The sequence below is a fragment of the Erpetoichthys calabaricus genome, chromosome 16 (assembly GCF_900747795.2).
Source record: "Erpetoichthys calabaricus chromosome 16, fErpCal1.3, whole genome shotgun sequence".
NCBI lineage: Eukaryota > Metazoa > Chordata > Cladistia > Polypteriformes > Polypteridae > Erpetoichthys > Erpetoichthys calabaricus.
Window position 1 is genome coordinate 99,241,763 of NC_041409.2, and position 14,359 is coordinate 99,256,121.

General features: G+C 46.8%; 1 protein-coding gene across 2 annotated transcripts in view; it reads right to left on the bottom strand.

Annotated features, from left to right (window-relative positions):
* Positions 1-3,262: 3,262 nt before the first annotated feature.
* The window catches only part of akap6 (A kinase (PRKA) anchor protein 6), a 364,472-nt gene continuing 353,375 nt past the window's right edge, over positions 3,263-14,359 (bottom strand). For both annotated transcript variants that reach the window (XM_028821579.2, XM_051919705.1), the window contains exons 14-15: positions 13,971-14,108; positions 3,263-4,103 (exon numbers count right to left, since the gene is read on the bottom strand). The gene's annotated coding sequence lies outside the window, so the exon portion shown is untranslated. The remainder of the gene's footprint in view (positions 4,104-13,970; positions 14,109-14,359) is intronic.

Consider the following 14,359-nt stretch of genomic DNA (forward strand, 5'->3'; position numbering starts at 1 on the left):
TTTCCTTTAGCTAAGCTCTCCTTCTCAGGGGTGGGGTTTGATTTGTTTTCAAATTTGTTGGGTTATAAATTGATCTGTTTGTATGGAATGATTACAATAAAATTAATAAAATAAAAATATTAAAAAAAAAAAAAAAAAAAAAAGATAAATAACAGACCAAAAGAAGTTACAGGAGGGGGAGCCTAAAACACAGTTAGAAGAAGCCAAGGGGCAAGTAACAGAAAATAATGGATGGGGTGGCATCTCAGACACAAATGTCAGGGGCCAGCGGCAAATAGCAGGCAAAAGAAAGGGCTGGGGTGGAACCTTAGAGACAGACAGGAGGAGCCAAGAGGTGGCAAAAGGAAGAATTTGGAGGTGGAGTCTCGGGCTCAAAATGGGAGGGGCCTATATCAAAAATCAGGCAGAAGAAAAGACTGGGCTGGACTACTGGTTACATATAGTAGTGGGTAAAAAGTCAGGGCTGGGGGTGGAGTCTCATAGACAAATAGGAGGAGCTAAGGGCCTACATAAGCCAAAATAAGGTCTAGGAGTGGAGGAATCAGAGGCAAACAGCAGGAATAAGGAATGGGTGGGGTAGAGCCCTACCTGCAGATTGGAAGGAAAGTGGAGTTTTAGGCACAAATGGGAAGGGCCGATGGCAAACAACAGGCAAAACTGAAGGTTAGGTGTGGAGGATTAGACACAGATAGGTGGTGCAAAAAGGGATCAAAAAGAGTGGTGGGGATGGAGTGTCAGGTACAGATAGGAGGAGCCAAGGGTAAATAAAAGTAAGAGTAGAGTTGTCCTTGCCTTCTGCCCCATGCTGTTATGAAAGGCTCACATGTTCACCACCCTGAACCGGAGTATCAATCCCCCTTTTAGTTTCCAGTAAGCCTCCCATCATGTGACTGGGATGTCATTAGTGGAGTAAATAGCTGACAAAATGTGGGGCTAGGGGTGGAGCCTAAGACACAGTTAGGAGAGACCAGGAGCAAATAGCAGACAAAAAGAATGGATGGGGAGGAGCCTCAGATACAGATGGGAGGAGCCAGAGGCAAACAATGTGCTTGGGTGGAGCCTCAAATGCAGATGGAGGGCCCGTGCAGGCATTTCCTGACCATATGTAGGAATTCCTTTCAGAGGTTAAAGCCATCTAAAGAGCAGTAAGTGTCCAGTGGAGTTTGTGTCCCTGCCTGGAACTTCTGCCATCAAGTCAAACTGCATAATGTGGTTGTGGGAGGTGTGACTGGACCTCTGTATGTGTACTCATGACCTGAGACCTATGACAATGATATTTATGGAAAGCAGTGCCCATGTGATCATTTTTGGGTCATGCAGGTGGTGTCCCAGTTCTCAGTATTGCTCCGGAGTGATGAAGTAGACCACAGAGACAAATTCAGGTTGCCAGCATATGCTGAAGATTCCTCCTGTGCACCAGTAAGTGGGAACGAGATTCAAAGTCAAGGGTCTTGGCATTGGCAGCCTTCGGATCTACAGCTCAAGGCAGTGATGACAGTGAACAGAATGGCATTGCCTCGCTCAGAGCTCTCTGATGATAGGCAGCCCATCATTAGTCAGTCATGGGAGTGGTGCAGTTAATCTTGACGGTAACCCCCCCATAACACTTCATGCCCTGGCACCACCACGTTTGGAGCAGTCGCTGCGCAAAATTCATCAGAAATTGTGACACCGCAATGGGATACCAGTCAGTGCTGACACTTCATGATCATCCGAGGTTGCGGATAAATCCTTGAAATCTTCTGCTAAGCGTCTTCATCCTCGCTCAGCTGAGTTAGGGTTTTTTGTTTTGGGATTGTCGGCAGATGATTTTGGAATTCTTGGCATCGAACTTTGCTTCGTTTTAAGGGGTAACGTTTCCTCTTCTGTTCATTTTCTCTTCTCTGAACCCTGACCCCCTTTTTTCGACACAAAGGGGGTCTCTCTCTCTCTCTGGATTGCCCTTCCCAAGATTTCCTCTATTTTTTTCCTACTGGGTTTTCTCTGTTCTTCTTAAGAGAGTGAAGGCTGGGGGGCTGTCAATAAAAACAAGGCCAGTTAAAGCCCACTGAGGCATTGCTTGTGTGATTTTGTGCTACACAAGAAATACATTGTTGTTGTTGTTCTCCTCTACTGGTTGCTTCGCTCGTGCAGAACACTGAGAGCCTAGCACTTGTACCAGCAGGGCTATCTGGAGTCATCTGATCAAACTCGGGCCATTCTCTGGTCTGGAACCTGAAGGGGGACCTTACAGTGGACTTTAGAGGTTAGACAAATAGAGTTAGAGTTTGGACTCTTTTTTAAGGTTAGGTACTTCCAAGATGGGAGGCGAGTTGGGGCAAAGGCTCGACTGACATAGAGACATCGATCGGTGTAGACGAGGAATTCTATATGCTTTCAAACCCAAAATGGGACTACTTAAAAAAGTACAAGAAAGACAAGAAAAACTCAATCCATGGGACCAGCTAAAAAGAACAATAGGTGTACCTAATAAAGTGGCCACCGCGTGATACAGAGGTGCTAAAACGAGTATGGGGGGGGGGGGGGGGGGGGGGGGGGGTCCAGTACCAAAATTAACATTCCTGTATCTGGGTGACTGGAGAACAGAACTATGGCACTGGTCACATGACCAGGACCCACCCTGGCCTGGCAGCCAGTTCCTCATCATATGATATTAAAGTAAGTAAATAACTCAAAAGATGTTATTAACAAATAAGACATATGCCAGTGTTTGGGTGGGCTGATTCACCTGCTTGCCATCTCCTCCTATACCCCAACTCTGTGCCCAAGGGGCCCAACAAAGGTGCCAGGGCTGCCTTCTCTTACCGGTCACATGTATAGCGTCCAGTAAAATTCGTAGTACTTATTCTAAATTGTCCCTAGTGTATGCTTGGTGTGTGGGTGTGTGTGTGTGTGCCCTGCGGTGGGCTGGCGCCCTGCCCAGTGTTTGTTCCTGCCTTGTGCCCTGTGTTGGCTGGGATTGGCTCCAGCAGACCCCCGTGACCCTGTAGTTAGGATAGAGCGGGTTGGATAATGGATGGATATTGTCTTACCTGCTGCCACCTAGTGGTTATCAAGAATAACACGGCTGTCCAGCCAATTCCATCTTGGCCTCTTTTCTCTCTGTGATGCCATCCGGGGCACAGGGTTACCAGCCATGCCCTGCTGCCACGGTTTCAAATCAGCCCATGCTCAGTCTCATGCCATCTTGTTAAATATAAAACTAATGCTTTTGACATCAAGTTGGAGGAAGAAAGAAAAAGGAGACGGCCGAGTCGGCGGGCTTGTTTAATAAATTAACTTTATTTACCACCTCGTGTTTCCACGTATTGTGTGTTTGTCATGCAGTCTAGCACTTTTAAGGCGGATTATTTTGCACATCACTGAACACTTGCCACTCTGACGTCAAGCTTATCGTTTCACATCGATATTTGCACATACTTGTACATATATACAGAGAGTATTCACACGTCCTAACCTTGCTATTCCGTTGTGGTTACAGCCGCTAGCTGGGAAAAGCAGTAGAGTGTGTTAACAAAGGGCGTAGAAAGACAGCAAGGCACAGCGTTTTTTGGAGTTTCACACGTTTCCTCGACTCGGAAACCCCGACGTGTCGTGTTGGAGGAGTCCGCGCCCGCCTTCAGATGCAACCGCCGGATGTTGCATAGATAAGACATCGATGCACTGCAGTGGGCTTGACGACGGTGGCTCCAGCGCGGAGGGTCTCCCAAAAGCTGGGGTCCTCGTCCCTTTCTTGACTACGACGTGTGTCTTTGCTCGTTTTGCCATGTGAGAGCACTACTTGGAGGAGACAGAGCCAGAGAGATGCCGATACACCGGGTTGGGGGACACAGGGGGTGCTTGAGGTAGCCGGAAGTCCATAATGGGGGGGGGGGGGGTGAAGAAAAACCCAAACGGAAGAGAAGAGGAGCTGGCTGCTCTGTCTGACAACGTGGGAGTTATGAGGGTCACCGTCCCAACGCTACGAGGAGAAGCAGAAGCGGCCACATGACCTCGTGGCAAAGACGACGAGCGGGCAACTCTCCATCTCCGTCTCCGTAGGAATGGCAGCAGCGTCACGGGCCGGCTTTCGGGCGCGATGGAGCCAAGTTGCAGACGGGTCTCTGAAACAGAAAGAAAGAGAGAGAGAGAGGAGAGTGAAGAGAAGGCATTGGGGGCATCCCTGCAAGGCCACGCTGTCAGAACGTCCACGTGCAGCCATGGAGGCAGCGGTGGGATTGGCGAGCAGAGTCTTTTTACTTTCTTTTTGTTGCCCTGGCTGAAAAGAATTAAGGTTAGGGTTAGTTGTAGGCTTATACATAACATACAGTAGGTGAAAAGAAATTTGACAAATGAGAATGGACCATTCGGACCACCAAGCTCCTCAAACTGAGCTGTCCTGGTAGCTCCTCCAGATCCTTCCTAAAAGTTCTCCAGGCTTCTGCTTCAACTCCATGTCTCGGTAGTTTTGTTCCAGAGTCCCCAACTCTTTGTATAAAGAAGAGCTTCCTGGCTTCAGCCCTACATGCACTTCCCCTTAGTCTCCACTAGGTGTCCTCGGGTACAATTCTGCCGGATCAACGCCTCGATTACAGCCGTAGCCAAATGTTTGGAGAAGGACCCAAGTGTTGGTGTTCACCAAGTTTGCTGCTTCAGTGTTTTTAGATCTTTGTGTCAGATGTTTCTATGGTGTACTGAAGTAGAACTGGGCATGGGAAAGACGCTATATAAATAAAATGTATTATTATTAATTACAAGCATTTCATAAGTTTTAAAGGGTTATATTGACTATGACATGAAGTTTCTGTTGAGTCAAGATTTGCAGTGTTGGCCCTTCTTTCTTTTTCAAGACCTCTGCAATTCGCTCTGGCAGGCTGGCAATCAACTTCTGGGCCAAATCCGAACTGACGGCACCTGCCCATTCTTGCAGAATCAGAATTGGTGGGTTTTGTTTGTTTGTTCCCCGGCCTCTAGAGAACTTGTGGTCAAGTTCTCAATGGGGAGTTTCCTGGCCATGGACCCCAAACTTCAATGTTTTGTTCCCCGAGGCGCTCAGTTCTCAGTTCGGCCTTATAGCCCGGTGCTCCATCATGTTGGTCACCAAACTGTTGTTGGATGGTTGGCAGAAGTTGCTCTCGGTTGATGTTTTGGTCCCATTCTTTATTCCTGGCCATGTTCTTAGGCCATATGGTGAGTGAGGCCTGCACTCCCTTGGCTGACATGAGTGGTCTCAGGATGGTTGACTGTTGGCCTGACACAGGACTGATGGCTGCGCCGCTCACCTTTTCTTTTTTCCAATCACAAAGGGGATTCATCAGAGACAATGACTTTCCCCCAGTAGTCCAATCCCAGAATATCAGTCTGCCCCTGATGGCTTCTTTGCTGCCCTTCTTGACACCCACCAAGCCATCGTCCAAAAAGTCTTCGCCTCCCTCACACCTGCCTGCTGCCATTCCTGAGCCAGCTCTGCACTGGTGGCGCCTAAGAGCACAGCCCTGAATAAAGAACGGGACCACGACATCCTCTGAGAGCAACTTCTCCCAACCATCCAACAACAGTTTGGTGACCAAGATGATGGGGCACCGGGTCATAAGGTAAAAGTGAGAACTAAGTGGTATCGAAATTTGGGATCCATGGCCAGAAAACTCCCCAGACGTTAATCCCATTGAGAACTTGTGGTCAATCCTCAAGAGGCGGGGGGGACAAACAAAAACCCACCAATTCTGACAAAGTCCAAGCATTGATTCTACAAGAATGGGCAGCTGCCGTCAGTCAGGATTGGGCCCAGAAGTTGATTGCCAGTCTGCCAGGGCGTACTGCAGAGGTCTTGAAAAAGAAAGAAGGGCCAACACTGCAGATATGGACTCTGCACATAAACTTCATGTCACTGCCAATAAAAGCCGTTGGAACTTCTGAACTGCTTGTCATTCTACTTCAGTACGCCAGAGAAACATCTGACCAAAGTGATCTAAAAACACTGAAGCAGCAAACTTGGTGAAATCCAACCCTTGGCTCATTCTCCAAACTTCTGGCCGTGTCTGTAGATTCTGACAGGAATTTCTGTGGACGTGTTTCTAGTATTTTTTACAGATCTCTTGTACCCAATTTGGGTTTTCATGGTTAACACTCTTTAACTAAAATACGAGATCTGAAGTGGTGGTGGGGGGTCGTAAGGGGTTACGTTACCCATCTCAATTTGAAATGGCACCCATTGGTACCCATAATGCACATTCACTACCTTCAGCATTATTAGATTTCAATGCCCTTTTGGGGGTGCCCCTCTTGGTATCCAGAGCATGTGGCCCTTGACTTAGCAAAACAGCGCCCCTCAGTGGCTAAAAATGAGGGGTGTGGTGCCTTTAACGGTTGGAGTTTGGATTACATTGTTAGTCTTGATTTGAAACGGTGCCCCTCGGTACCAACAGTGCACATTCAGTATAACTGGACTTGAAGGTCCAAAGGGGGCAGTACCCCTCAGTGTCTGGGGTACGTGGCACTTGAATTAGCACAACAGCGCCCCTTGGTGTCCAAAGCGTAGGTGTAAAGGGTTGGAGTTACAAAAACTGAACCCCTTGGTATCCAGTATTATTAGATTTTTAAGGACCAATGGGGTGGTCCGCCTCGGTGTTCCAAGCATGTGACCCCTCGAGTTAACAAAATGGTGCAGTTTGAGATCCACAGCATGCTTTCAGTATAACTGGATTTCAAAGAGCAAAGGGGGGTTGTAACCCTCAGTGTCTGGAGTGTGTGACCCTTGGGTTAGCAAATTGCCCCCCCCCCCGTATCCACAGCATGGTGGGCAGAGGTTGGGGGGGGGGATTCTGGAGCATGTGATGCTTGAGTTAAGGTGTTCGGAGCACGCACCTCTAAACTTTCATAAACATAATGGCACCCTAGGCAGCGCCCCCCTGTGTCACCTCATGGATTGACCGGCTCTGTTCTGCACGTATCGAATCCCCCCCTGTTGATGGGTTCAATTAGCTGATAGAGAGAATGAATGAATGGACTGATACAAACTGAGATAGAATGACAAATATCTCTTTTTCATTGGGACGTCAGTAATGCGGTGCTCAGCCCCCATCCCCCCCAAATCTTTAGAGGATTATGCAGAATTATGTGAATTTCCCATTGGGATTAATAAAGTATCTATCTATCTATCTATCTATCTATCTATCTATCTATCTATCTATCTATCTATCTATCTATCTATCTATCTATCTATCAGAAGTCGGATGAGGAGAACAGCAACAATGGTGCCCCCTGCAGGAATGTGCTCTCAAGAATTGAGCCGACTTGCCGGTTGCCTCTAATCTCACGTTGTCATTCTTAATCTTGATGGCGCACTAAGCAGGAGGGGGCGCTGCAGCAGATTAGCTTGGAGACGCTAAGGCTTGTAATCGCGGAGTAATTGGACTCCAAATCCGCTAGGTGCGCTGAAGATTATTAGGCATGCTTGTCAATCGAGACAGCTTTATAGGGGATTTCAGTCAAAAATGGGTGGAGGCGTGAGGGGGGATTCGGGGGGGGGGCGGTGCAGGGCTAATGCTCTTTCATTGCCACTGCCCACGTCCTCCTTAACTCCGCCAGAAGAATGTCGCCCGTTCACACTTTCTAAGTGGAAGCCACGTAATCGGAGGCACACGGCGGTAAGGTTGTTAGCGCTGCTGCCTCAAGGACCCTGTTATCCTAGGGCTTGTTATGATGCAGCCCAGGTTATATGATCCGTTTTTTCTTTTTTTAACTCCTGTTATTTTTTGGATATCCTTTTGTAAATTTTGTGACTGAAGAGTTTTTTGCTCTCTTCCTTTCTTTCTGCATTACTCCATTCTTTGATTCGTATCATGTTGTTTAGTAACTGTTTTATATTTGTTGTTTATTCTGTTAGTAATTGTATGCATGATGTACCTGAGGGGGCGGGGCCTCCCGACACTGCTGCTGTAGGATCGCCCCGCCCCTACGCCTATAGAAGTGTCTGCCGTCGTTCCTGTTTTTTGAAAGTTAGGAGTTGTGATTCGTTTTTACAACTTCTGGTGCTGTTTTTTGCAGTAAGGTGTCCTATGGTGGCAGTCTCTGTGTATCCCCACCATTCCTGGGTACCATCCATGCATGTAATGGTGAAATTGAGGGTTGACACATGGTACAAAACTTTAAGCTTTAAGGAACAGGTGGACTTTTTCTGCTAATTTTTTTAAGTGTCTTCCTAAATTAAATTCCAGGGAAAACAACCAATTAGCTACTGTAGGTCGCCTTCCAGCCTCACCTAAGGTATGTGGTAGCACCCCAGGATGATAGGGGGCGCTGTTGCAGTTTTGTTTCTGTTTTCTCCTTGAGGGCACTTTGGTAAAGCTGATATAAAATGGAGGGGGGGGGGGGGGGGGATGAGGGGCGGTGCTGTCACTATCCATCTTGTCTCTTCTCTATGCAGCTCCAAAAAGAGGGGCTTTGACCCGCCTCCAATGACCACAGAAGGCCCCACCCCTTCTGGGCAAAGCAGGTGTCCCCGTCTTCTCTTTGGACAGTAGGGGACGACTCCCAACCTGTAGTACCCGGAAAACGCCACTAGAGGGCGATAAAAGGTCACTGCTTGTGTTAACTGCTAGCAGAATGTCGTCCGTTCACACTTTCTAAGTGGAAGCCATGTAATTGGAGGCACATGGTGGTGCAGTCATTAGCGTTGCTGCCTCAAGGACCCTGTATCCTAGGGCAAGTCAGGTCAATTTGGGGAGCATGCACTGGTACAGCACGTTGCCGCACCCACTACACGACGAAACAGCTCGGGATCCTGGTTGGCAACCCCCCCAGGCAGACACGCGGTCCTGTCCCACCCTCCAGAAATGACCCTCTATCTGCTGCAGCCAGGTGTTACATGGGTGACCCCTTGGCCTGGTCTAGCCACTCGGGTCCAGACAATGAGGATCTTACGAGCTGGATCACCCTCGGGGAATCGTGCCACATGGCCGTAGTGCCGTAACTGACGCTCCTTCACAATGCAGGCAATGTGCCTCATTCGGGACTCCATGAGCAACACAAAGTCAAACCAACGGTACCCAAGGACCCTCTAAAGAGACACCAAAGGGGTCCAAGTCTTCATCTCAGGTCACCAGATGGCATCCATGTCTCACAAACAGGGGGCACCAAGACTCTAAAGACTTGGACCTTTGTCCTTTTGCAGATATCGGGAGCGCAACACACACCCTTTACAATGACCTCATGACCCCTCCATGCTCTCCCAATCCGTCTACTGACTTCATGTCACTGCCACTATTCCTGTTTTTTGATGCAGCCAAGGTTATATTATTTGTTTCCAACAACCATAGAAGGCAGCACACCTTTTGGGCAAAGCGGGTGTCCTCGTCTTAAATTTAGACCGTTTGGGACGACTCTCAACTTGTAGTACCGGGAAAACGCCACTAGGGGCGATAAGAGGCCATTGCCTGTGTTAACTGCTAGCGCCACGGTGTGCCTGTTAACTTCATTTTCTTTTCCTGTTGTTTGGAATGTGACAGGGTTTGCCCAGTTGGCACCCAGTCTCACTCACCCCACCCAACCTGCATTTTCCCCCCTCCATGCTTTTGCCCTGTCACTGAAGAGATGACAACATTACACACAACCTTACAGACGCAACTTGGAGTCGTCTATTAACCTAACCTTAGCATGGAAAATAACTGTAGGAAGCACACAAGAACACAGGGAGAACTCTGACCTGGCCAGGGCACACAGTGTCCAGGAAAAGTTTTGGAAGTTTTCACATTTTTATTACTTTACAGCTTTGAATCCCACGGGATTTAATTTGGCTTTTTCGATAATGAACAATAGAAAAAGACTCCTAAATTATCAAAGTGATCTAAAATAATTACAACTAGAGAGTATCAAATCACCGATCTTGTAAAAGCCACCCACCTTAATCGGACAAATCGCTGGCACAGCCGCTTAGCTTTACAAGTCACATGACTAGCTCGATGGACATCACCTGTCACTGCATGAGGGAGGGCCAGCGTTCTGCCAAAGCAGCGGGATTTCCACGTCGGGACCAGAGGGTGAAACGAGAACAAAATGGAGGACGCGCACTGAGACAAAACCCATCTTATACAGGAGACCAGAATCGGAATCGGAAGTCCGAAAACTGAAAATACGGAGGAGCGCACGTGAAGTCTTTTCATTTTTATCGAAAAACACGGTGTCATGTTAATGTTTAATTCTGGTTTGCAGCTTTTGGCAATGGGAGTATTTTATTGAAGTTAACAGGCCGGTTTGAGTTTGGTCCACCACCACTAACTGATGCTGCCTGGTGTTTGCCTCCTTCTGTCAGGACTAAAGGGGGGCTTAAGATGAATACTTCCGTGAGTAGTGGTTGTCTGAATTAATTGAATGTACAAACATATGAATAGCAACCTCTGCAGTAGAAAGTCAGTGTTGGGTGCAAAACGTCCACATAGAAGCTGCGATGAGTTAGAAACAGCGAACCACACGTTACATGAGTGGGAAAGAGCAGGAGAGAAAAACGAAGAGGCTTTAAGTGGTGAGAAGGGAAAAACAGCAAAGCACAAGAAGAACCCAATGGGTGACAATACAAAAGGAAATGATCGAGTTACAGGGATGTTTGAATGTAAGAAAGGGGACACTAACGACACATCAGTGTTCTTCAGATGGCCAAAGATAACAGACGGGGGAAAAGGAATAAAAGGAAAGGACAGAGAGAAGGTGAGAAAAAGACCAAAATCTCCAAGATAAAAGAACCCCAAATCATATTTATGATTTACGACTGTCGGGTTTTTTTAAGGAAAATCTAGGGGGCTTCGCTTGCCAACCCCCCCCGCGCTTGTGGATTTCACTTTCACCAAACCACCAATCTTTTAATTCTCGCGGATACACCTCTTCATTGGGAAGAAATGTGACTTCTCCCTGATGGCAACACGAATTGAGACGATCGACAAGTTTAAAGCCAAACAATATGTCCATACTTCTGTCATATCACCCATATCCATATTTTCGATCTCGTGTCACTTTTCGTCAATATCGCATTGAATTTTGATTCCGTGTTTGGAGTCCCATCGTGACAACGCAATGTATAACCGCCCGTGAGTGTCTGCCAATAGCATTCACACAAATGAGAGACGACTGAGTCGTGTGTGCGGTTGTCAATGTCTTAGATGTACGCGGGACTTTTCCAAATCTCTTTGCATAAAGTCTTGTCTCACGGGGCTTGAAATTTCACTTTCACCAAACCACAAATCTTTCAATTCTTCCGGATATGTCTCTTCATTGGGAAGAAATGCTACTGATGGCAACATGAATTAGACGATCGACAAGTCTTTGACTTAAAGTTTATATCCGAACAATATACAGTAATCCCTCGCTATATCGCACTTCGACTTTCGCGGCTTCACTCTATCGCGGATTTTATATGTAAGCATATCTAAATATATAATGTGGATTTTTTGCTGCTTCGCAGGTTTCTGCGGACAATGGGTCTTTTTACTTCTGGTACTTGCTTCCTTAGTTGGTTTGCCCAGTTGATTTCATACAAGGGATGTTATTGGCGGATGGCTGAGAAGCTACCCAATCAGAGCACGCAGTTAAGTTCCTGTGTGCTGATTGGCTCAGTGACAGAGTGCTGCATTAACCAGGAAGTCTCATCTCACTCATTCAGCATTAACGTGTTCCTGCTACTGCTTCAGGGGCCGTGTCCAAGCGCCAACAGAAGATGCAAATGATTGCACAAAAGGTAAAAGTTTTGGATATGTTGAAGGAAGGGAACAGCTACTGCTGCAGGACACCATTATGACATCAATGAGTCCACGATTCTTTTTATTTAAAAAGGAGGAAAAGCATATAAGATCTACGGCCGCAGTGTCCTTTAATCAGGGTGCAAAACGAGTTGCAAGTGGACGTGATAAGGCAGTAGTCTGGATGGAATCTGCTTTAGGGATTTGGATTGAAGAGTGCTGGAACAACAACAACGGAGGTGCTACATAGTCGCCTGAAGAGGCTCCTTTAGAAGAGCTGTAACACTCTCCTTTGTTGTGCAGTAAAATTAAACTCATCGTTATCGGACAAGTCGTCGTGTCATTGTTGGCGAGTAACCATAATTAATTATCTACGTACAGTACTTATTACATGTACATACTTTAGTGTCACTGTACACACATTTTACTGTATACAATTTTTCTTGCATTGTACGTATTTATTGCTGGTGGCCTGTCTGTCGTAATGGCTGAAATGTATGTGATATCGGAGACGCTCGATATCTTTAAAATAATATTAAGGTTTTACTGTATATAAACTGTGTTTATATACATAATTTCAACGAATCTTACCTAATATCTAAGAGAATACAAAGGGTTTATGCTGTATAATTGTGCGGGAAATGTTTATAATAGTGTGGGAGTTTATAAGGGCTTAAAATATATAAAAATAACCATATAAACATATGGTTTCTACTTCGCGGATTTTCACCTTTCGCGGGGGGTTCTGAAACACAACCCCCGCAATGGAGGAGAGATTACTGTATTTGATCTCTTTTTGCTGTTCCGTTATTTCACCGAGTGTTGTGATGTGAAATTTTGCATACAAGTTGATAAATATTTTGTATGTCTTTATTTGTAACTTAGACAAAGCAATGTAATATCAGTGTTACATTGTAGATAATAACAGCAGCGGTTTGATGGTTTAAGAACCCCTTCCTCCTTTAGGACCGAGTCTCTTTGTAATTTTACGACAGGGTTGGGTGAAGTACCTCAAACAAGTTTGGCTAATATTTCTCTGCTGAAGTCTCTCAGTCAACCCCGACAGGAAAGCCAGGCTGCCTAACTGCCAAGCTTTACCTTAACATATGGTTTTGGGGGGATGGCAGGTGTGAAGGCGTTCTGTCCCCCCCATTGGTCTGCAGTATGGCTGTTTGGAACTGGCTTGTATCAGAAGCCTTTAAGTACCACGACGCCCTATTGGCTGTAGGGGTTGGACAGAAAACCTATAAATGTGCCTGTTTCACCTCACCCTCTCTCAGCTCATACGGCCTGCACGGAGATCCATGCAAGTTTTGTGGGAGATGTTTACTGGGGAAGCTGATCTCCCTGCGCGGCGATGTCGGGTGGCCTTCATGTTCGCCTGATCGCGCTCCGTGCGATTTCTTCAAGTCGAAGGTCTACATACACCGACCTCAAAACCTCGAAGCCCTCAAGGACGCCATTCGACACGAAGTCACCGCTATTCCCCTTGAAATGGCCAAACGAGTCATGCGAGCGTTCAGAAATCGTCTCGAAGAGCCACCACCTTTTGAAAAAAAAAAAAATCTATTCTGTATCCCCTTTCTTGTGTCGTAACGAAGTTGATTTGATCTTGTAGCGTTTCTGTACAATAAACATTTGAAGTGTGGCACTTCTTTTTGGCTCACCCTGTATTTTATGCAACGCCCCTCATAGTCGGCTCTAGGGCACCTGTGGCAATATATGACTGGCATGATTATGGCACTGCCCAAATCAGTGGGACACTGGCACCCCAAAGTCTCACTGGACCTCAGCAAGCTTTTCAGTTCTCATAATCGGCGAGTGAGCAAAAAAAAAAGGTGACAGGAAAGAAGAAAAAGAGCAAAGAAAAAAGGCAGATAATAGCTGAAGCCGGCAAATATGCGGCAAATGTTACGCAACTGCAGCATTTCAAGCCAATTTGAAGGATAAGGGAATCTTCATGATGAAAGCGCAGTTGCCTGTAATTTAAATCATGCCACGGCTGGCGCGGATGAGACAAAGTCATCATCAAGGTAAAAAGCAGGTCCTTATGTCTGATCATGGCCAATTTGCAAGGGGCTGTATAGCACAAAAAAAAAAGAAAGAAAAAAAAAAACCGCCAGGGCGTTTGATTGAAACTCTGATGATGAGCCTCATCAGCGCCGGGCGGGTGCGGGAAGAGGGGTCTTCACAGAAAGAGGCAGCTCTTGTGGCGAGAACGCTTAGTGGGTAAACACGAGCTTGCGATCGCGCACTGTGCGTTACCTTGGGGAGGCCGCTGGCAAGCCGTGCCACCCTGGGGATCTGGGAAGTGGAGGGAGCGGCCCGGTAGTCGCAGGTGTTGGTGCCTTTGGCGGCTGCTGCTCTCCGGTCACCTTTCGGATGCTTGTCTGAAGTGAGCGCCTGCAAAAAAAAAAAAAAAGAAAAAAGTTGGAAATGATGAGAAATACGCGGGCATCGTGCAGATCTTCCCAAAAAAAAAAAATCCCTCCCAATGTTAAAATTGATTTTTTCAATGGCAGAGTCGCAGCAAATCACAATTGTTGTGGGGACAATGAGCCGCTGCGTGATTAGCAGAGAACTCTCCGGAAGCGTCTCGTCTCTTCTACAGCTTGGCGCGGAGAACGCTTTGAGTTATGAGGGCAGTGCTAATT